At 48.8% G+C, this 8,199-nt stretch overlaps 1 pseudogene; it reads right to left on the bottom strand.

Moving 5' to 3' along the window:
- Positions 1-4,679: 4,679 nt before the first annotated feature.
- On the bottom strand, positions 4,680-4,807 carry LOC136601100 (U2 spliceosomal RNA; annotated as a pseudogene).
- Between the last annotated feature and the right edge of the window lie 3,392 nt (positions 4,808-8,199).

Here is an 8,199-nt window from a genome sequence, read left to right as displayed (position 1 = left end):
TTTGGGGATGGAAGATTTTTCTGCCTTGTGGGTCGAGGAGGTATGCAATTCTTTCTTTAGTTCTAAGATCTTTGAGCTGCTTCGCTAGTAAGGCCCCCGTCCTATTGTCGTGCGCATAAAATTGCATTCTGAGTTTTTGAAACGCGGTCATGTTTAAAAACCAACAGGTTTTGTAGCTTCGCCCGAAGGTTAAAAAGGTCTGTTGTCCTTTGTGGGGTAGGTTTATTTTTATTTAATGCTTCTAGGGATTTAATTTTGTCCATTAGGAGGTTAAATTCCTCTTCTCTTTTCTTTTTGGCTCTTGCTCCAAGTTTAATAAATATGCCTCTCATGTAGGCTTTGTGTGTATTCCACACTGTGGAGATGTTCGGGACTGATCCTATATTGTTTGCAAAAAATCCTTCTAATTCCTCTTTAAGAGGTAGTTCGTGCTCAGGATGGTTTAAAGTGTATTCATTTAATCTCCATGGGAATGATGGGGAGTAGTTGAATTTCTCTTGGAGCGTTAAGGATATGGGGGCGTGGTCAGACCATGATATTGTTCCAATATCCGCCTGTAAAACCCCCTCGAGGCCTGCCCGCGGCAGAAGGAACATATCTATCCTAGAATAAGATGCATGTGGCGCGGAGAGAAACGTGTAGTCCCTCTACGATCCATGCATGCACCTCCACACGTCGTATAATTCTTCTGAGTGTATGATTGGGACAATGGGTGACATGCCCCTGCCGCTCGCGGTGGAGTCCAAGGTAGGGTCCACCACTGAGTTTAGATCTCCTCCGATCACCAAATTCCCCTCTCGAATTTTAGCCACTTCGGAAAGAACATGTTTGAAGAATTTGGCCTGCCTTTTAAATGGGAAGTAGACATTTACTAGAGTGTAGGTGGTGGCGTTAATTACGCAGACTAATATTAGAAATCGCCCGCCTGGGTCCACGTATACGTTTTTTTGGGAAAATGTAACGTTCCGGCTAATGGCTATCATTACGCCTTTCTTTTTTTTCCCTTCATTTGATGCCAGGAAAATGTTTGGAAATTTAGGGTGGTTGCAGGGGGGGTGTTTATCTCTCAGGAAGTGTGTCTCTTGGGCGAGGAAGATGTCTGAGTGGGACTTAAGAGCCTGTCTCCAAAGCATGCTACGTTTATAGGGGCTGTTCAGGCCTTTTACATTTAGGGATGTGATGCTAATGGGCATAACTGGTAGGTGGTTTATACGCTAGGGAGTCGTTGTGTTTTTTCATATTAAGTATGGTGGGGGGGGTAGGGAAGTGGCCTCCTACTGAACCTTTTATAACTATATTTGACATAAGGAAAAAAAACATCATTAACAGTTAACAAAATCAAAATATTGTTCATCCAGCGCCTATCTGCACTGGATGAATGAACCTTAGGTAGGGGTGGCATTTTAAACCATCCACTTTAGGCTCCGTAAAGGAGAAATATAACTATGGGTTCAAGACCCTTTACAACATCAATTTATGCGTGTCTGCCATGCTTATCTGCTGTTTTCCAGTCTTGTTCGATTCTTGTAGGAGATTCTACCGCCGTCCTCAGAGGCTTCTGAAGGATAGGGATCCCCCATTGTTTCAGGAACGAGACGCCTTCTTCTGGCGAGGTGGCAACCTGGATGGTTCCATTTTTTGAGATCAGTAGTTTGGTTGGGAATCCCCATCTATACTTGATGTGCGCCTCTCGTAGTGCTGCTGTAACTTCTGTAAACTTTCTGCCGAGACTGCAGAGTGGCGGCTGAAAGATCTGGAAATATTTGTATGTCTTCATATGGAGTCGGTAGTGTGCCTCTACGCCTTCCAACTGCCAAGACTTCCTCTTTTATTTTATGGAAGTGTATTCTTGCTAAGATTTCTCTGGGGGCTGACTCAGGGACAGAGCGTGCTTTTGGAATAGCTCCACTCACTTACAGAAAGGAAGCAGCTGGTGGCATCACCAGCTTGTTCACACTCAGGAGGCTCTATTCCCTGCAATTGGCTTAGTTCCGTGGGTTTGCATAGTTATTGCCTAATACATCTCTAAACATCTATAGGCAACACACTGTTCCTGCTTTTTTTCACTCCTACTTTAATAGATAAAGATATCTTATTTGGACAATTGGTATGTTTCTCCGAAGGTTTGTTCGGTTAGTGTTTGTTACAGTATTGTGATGGAACCTGTACGTTTGCTAAAAAAAAAAAAGGAATTAAATACTCAAATCTAATCTAATGTAATGTCTTTTTCGACCAATAAGACAAATTGAACACAGCAAGTGTGTGTGTGAGAGAGAGGGGGTGGCTGAGTAAGTGGGTGAGCAGGCGGGCAGCTGTGTGAGGAGCAGAGTGTTTAGGAAAGTTTCAGAAGGAGGACCAGCACATTGGATAACTTTTTCGTAGAAAAATCAGCTTTTATTTTCATTCATGACAGTTCCCTTATTTGTATATTACCCAGAGGAGCGTGCATGGCCAGGTTCGTCTCCTTACTCAGTTTGTAGGTGCTCTCCCTAAGGAGGATTCATGCCAGCTCCTTCATTTGCATATTACCCAGAGGAGCGTGCATGGCCAGGTGCATCTACTTACTCAATTTGTACTTGCTCTCCCTAAGGAGGATTCATGCCAGTTCCCTTATTTGCATATTACCCAGAGGAGCGTGCATGGCCAGGTTCGTCTCCTTACTCAGTTTGTAGGTGCTCTCCCTAAGGAGGATTCATGCCAGCTCCTTCATTTGCATATTACCCAGAGGAGCGTGCACAGCCAGGTGCGTCTACTTACTCAATTTGTACTTGCTCTCCCTAAGGAGGATTTATGCCAGCTCCCTTATTTGCATATTACCCAGAGGAGCGTGCATGGCCAGGTGCATCTGCTTACTCAGTTTGTAGTTGCTCTCCCTAAGGAGGATTCATGCCAGCTCCCTTATTTGCATATTACCCAGAGCAGGGGCGTAGATAGAGGCTCATGGGCTCGGGTGCATAAGTTTAGCTTGGGGCCCTCTACAGACCCCTCCAACCTCCACTCCTTTTCACGGCTACTACTTCTACATCACTTTTAGCTCCATTACTGTTTTTTTTTTTAATTGCCCACCAATAGATCATTGGTAATCAGTGGTTTTAGCAGAGTTTTAAAACATCCAGAACACAAGCCTCAAGGCATGCTTCGCTTCCTCAGGAAAGAAAAAGAAAAAAAATATATATATATATACATACACATACACATACACATACACACACACACACACACACATATATACAGACATATACACATATGGAGACAGCATAATAACAATATATACAATAGAGACAACATTATATGGATGAGATTTCTTTAAACGTGTGACTACTTCTCCATTCACTTCTGTCGAGCTGACGGAGATGGTCAAGCACTGAGCTCCCATGAACGGCGGAGTCGTAGTCATGCAATGAGACTAGTGCTACGCGACCAAGATTGCTGTATAGCCCTGCGACCTCACACTCTCGGGCCGGCTTCACACCACCGGTTTCCTATTGTTCAATCCACAGTCGTCGTCCACACGGAGGATCCGCAGCAAATCACATGCATTGAAAGATACATACTACTGCTACTTCCTTCACTCTCGCGGTCATCCGCATTGCAGATTCTGCAGGAACGCAGGGTCACCGTCTGGGTTAACGGCCAGATTCCGCAGTGGTATCCCGCATTCGGAATGTGAAGCGGTCGTGTGCAACCGGCCTTACTGAAGACAATGGAGTTGCGATACAACTCACAAGTAGCTGCGACCAATATATTGCAAAAATCCAACCTCGTAGAGGTTTAAGCAATCTATAGGTTGTGGGAACTTGCGCGACCCCATTGATATATTTGAGAATGCAAGTTCACAGGGCTGCACAGCGATCTTTGGTCACATGACCCATGTCATGGCGAAAGACTCCATAGAGCTCCAGCCTTAGGGCTCATGTCCACGACTGTGTTCTCACCGCAGAGACGCAGCGTTTTACGCATACCACCGTGGGCTCTTCGGCCAGATTCACACAGATGTATTTGCGCAGCATATTATGCATGAAAAATATACATGCTAAATACACGTCAGTAGAACCCGCTGATTGCAGCGAGTTCCTTCACATAAGTGTATTTTGCATGCGCATTTTGTTAAAAAAAAAAAGCAGTCCCCTTTATTTTCTCGTGCATTTCTGCAGGGGCAGAACATGTATTATTCTAATTACACTAATTGCCCATTTCAATAAATGGCGGCATGGTTGCGTGTTTTTTTGCGCTTGCAAATGTGCTTGATTCGTGCTAACAAAAGTACAGTAAGGGCCGCTTCACACAAACATATTTGTTTCAATGGATGCCTTCAGAATTCTCTTTACTCACACATTTCGCATGCGTGCAAAACCTCACCATGCTCTATTTTTGTGCACATTTGCGCACCAAGGGTCCCTGTACAAGTCTATGGGAAGTGTGCACGTAACCGATTCCTATCTCCAAAAAAAGTTATAATAAACAGCGATAAAGTCTTATAAACTCCAAAATGGTACAAATAAAAACTACAGGACATCACGCAAAAACACGAGCCGTCGCACAAGTATCATGCGATACTTCCGCCATGTATCACGTGGACATGAGGCCTAAATCTAAGTGCTTGGTTGTTAGCAGCCGCAGCTGCGCTGCACCTCTTGCTCATCAGTTTTTTTTCCTGCTTTTGGAAACTGCTGTAGGAAAGGGGGTGCACCAGTACTGGAGGTACTGCAATACCAGGTCAATGTGCGGAGTGGACAGAGCAAGCACTTTTTCCAGCTCCCTGTTCTAAAAATCCATTTAATATATGATCCCCAGATAGGGGACGTATCAGATGCAACACGCTCAGCCAGCACTCCGGGCACACCCACAATGCACTGAGGGAGCCGGAAGACCTTTGCATAGCCCCGCCCAACGCCTTCTCAACCAGGGTGAGCCGTCCCCGCGGGAGACCCGCGGACAAGGCTCACCTGGTGATCTCCAGCCGCCAAAAAGAAGCCGAAGAGCCGCGGCCCTGCACAGCAGCCCGCGCCCTAACCCGACAAGTACCGCGCTCAGAAACACCCGGCGAGGACCGCTCACGGAGCCCCAAGCAGAGGACTATGGCACAAGGTAACCCCTGCCGACTTGGAGGGGAGGCTCTGTCACCCTCAGTGCCCGCGCTCTCACCGCAGCGCCTTGCAAATACACAGCCCCGGCTCCCTCCCTCTGAATATACCGCCGTGGCCACCAACCTGCAACTCGGCGGCACATACAATCATCAGGGTGATCCCCCGCTGGACTAATCCCCACGCTGGTGGTTTTCCCCCTCCTGCTCCCCAGAGCCGACAATCAGCACGGGCGGGCACACCGGAAGATCTGCACCTAGTCTCTAGCTCCCTGTGAGGCAGCGGCCATCTCGCCCCCCCTCCCCCCTGAGTCGAGCAGGCTGCTTGGCATACTAGCCAGACCAGAGCAGAAAAGTAAAAAAGAGAGGATACTGTGATCCTCCCAGCACATCAACACCAGGCAAAGTTTAAAGCAGTACTCACTATTTCTGACGTGCAGCGGGGGAACGGAGGTCCTCTCCCCGGAGCTCTCAGACCGACAGCAGGCTCCATTAAAGTATAGTGCAATTCAAATATCAATGCACCACAGCACCATCTAGTGGCCAAAACAGAGATAACCAGGACCTGAACCTCTTCTCATCCCTTTCTCAAAGCACTAAACAAAGCCAATCCTTGCCCATTAGAAAGAGCAACGAGGCCCCTAAGGCCTCCTTCCCACGAGCGTGACGGGCTCCGCCGCGTAATATTACGCAGTGAAGCCCGTCACGGCGCCCCCCAGAGACCCCATACTTACCAGCGGAAGATCGCGTGAAGACGCTTCCCTGCCCACCGCCGTCGCGTCATGTGACACGCCCACCGCGTCACATGACGCGGCCGGCCGTGTCACGTGACGCGCCGGCCGCGTCATATGACGCGCGGCGGTAGGCGGGGAAGCGTTTTTTCACGCTATCTTCCGCTACGAGGTTGGATTTTTGCAATATATTGGTCGCAGCTACTTGTGAGTTGTATCGCAACTCCATTGTCTTCAGTAAGGCTGGTTGCACACGACCGCTTCACATTCCGAATGCGGGATACCACTGCGGAATCTGGCCGTTAACCCAGACGGTGACCCTGCGTTCCTGCAGAATCTGCAATGCGGATGACCGCGAGAGTGAAGGAAGTAGCAGTAGTATGTATCTTTCAATGCGTGTGATTTGCTGCGGATCCTCCGTGTGGACGACGACTGTGGATTGAACAATAGGAAACCGGTGGTGTGAAGCCGGCCCGAGAGTGTGAGGTCGCAGGGCTATACAGCAATCTTGGTCGCGTAGCACTAGTCTCATTGCATGACTACGACTCCGCCGTTCATGGGAGCTCAGTGCTTGACCATCTCCGTCAGCTCCACAGAAGTGAATGGAGAAGTAGTCACACGTTTAAAGAAATCTCATCCATATAATGCGGAAAAACAATCTACAGTTTAAATTGACCTGTGGGGTGGATTTTAAAGCTGCCCCTTCAGCAGCGCTCTGCACTCACACTATAGCAGGTTAGTGTGAGAGCGCAGAGTGCTGCTGAAGGGGCCATGGGATTGTTCCTTTTAGAACAAAAGTTCCTGGCGGGAACAAATCCCAATCATCATCTTCCGCCAAGTCACTAAGATGACTAATCCGATATTTTTGTATCTAAGTGAACTGAATATGGCCGCCACCACAACTTGCCTCCAGCTTTCCTAGTCTTCTGCACAACATCATTACATGTCTACACCACTTTGTTTTCAGGAGCCGAGGCAAGTGGGGTGACGACTACCGAGCGAGGCTCTGTTCGTGTCACTGGTAGGGAGCTCCATGATGGTCATCAGGTTACCAACATGTTCTGTCACCCAGCTTTCCTAGTTCCTGAATGGCCAGCTTCACAGAGCGCCACTTTTTACAACCCATACCCGTCACTGAGGTCAAGAAATACCCCAAAAAGCATTAGAGGAGGGGGGAAACCTGGTTTTCTTGCCCCATGTGCCCATCCCAACCAGCCTCTGTAATTACCCCCGCCGTCGGACATAAAACGCAGTTTACGTTATTTTAGGGAATACTAAAATGCTCCTCTCTTCAGTAGCTCCACTCTAGCCACTTCACTGATCTGCTGGATAGAATGTATTGGCTAGTGGTAGGATCTCCCAGCAGCCACTACACTCCAGACGCACCATCCAATCAGTGAGCGGGGAGCAGGGCTAGTGAGCGGCAGCTCTGGGGAGGACGCAGCAGTTCTGAACTCCATGTCTTCTGGGGTGGGTGCGGTGGCCGGGCTTCAGTTCCTGCAGGCAGAGCTGCACATCCAGCAGGTGAGGCCATCATATCTCTAGTGGGCATTAGTGTTTACAGCTGCTTTAACCAGGGCATTGTGGGTAATGGGCGGGGCCATAGTCTCCGCTGGGGCATTGTGGGTAATTGGGGGGGGGGGCTCTCTAGTCTTCGCTGGGACTGGTGGGGTCATAAATGGAGAGGTTTATGTGCACAACAGAAGCAGCTGCACAGCGCAGGCCAAGTCTTCATGCGTGGCTGTCGTCGCACAGGAGGCTGGAGGGGCGGGTGTATAACAGCACCTAGCGGAGACGGCGCGGCCCCAACTGCACCGCTCTGCGCCATTTGCGTGCGGCGCGGGGACTTCTTACAGATGCGACACCATTGTACCCGTGGGATTGGTTTACTGGGCTAACAGCTGGCCACGGGTTCCCGTAAAAGGGAAGTCCGCGCCAATATCTGCAGTGGCCGAAGGTTCGTGGCCACTGACTGGTGCCCGCTCATTACCTCGTGTGAACATGGCAGCGATGAGCGGACTAACGAGGAAATGCTCATTTGTTGGCTGATGGCGTCCTTTACATGGGCTAAACATGAACGGCTCCTTGTCGTCTCTCCGTGTAAACCACAACCATAGCTGCGGATTTGGACAGCTCCCAGTGTGTGTGTATATATATATATATATATATATATATATACATACTGGGAGGAAGCTGCAGCAGCGCCGGGCAGCGCTCCTAGGTGATGTGTGTGTATATATATATAGGCCTTAGGTTATGGCTGTGATGATAGGATTTCCTCCTGTCAAAGTTGCATCGCACCGCACAAAAATCACGCTTTCATGCGATGCAACAGAGAGGAAGGCTCCATAGGATAACATGGGCCACGAAACCTCACGAGTCGCG

Source organism: Eleutherodactylus coqui, unplaced genomic scaffold (genome assembly GCF_035609145.1).
Source record: "Eleutherodactylus coqui strain aEleCoq1 unplaced genomic scaffold, aEleCoq1.hap1 HAP1_SCAFFOLD_30, whole genome shotgun sequence".
Lineage (NCBI taxonomy): Eukaryota > Metazoa > Chordata > Amphibia > Anura > Eleutherodactylidae > Eleutherodactylus > Eleutherodactylus coqui.
Note: the sequence above shows the minus strand (reverse complement) of the source record. Positions and strands in the feature narration are given on the sequence as shown.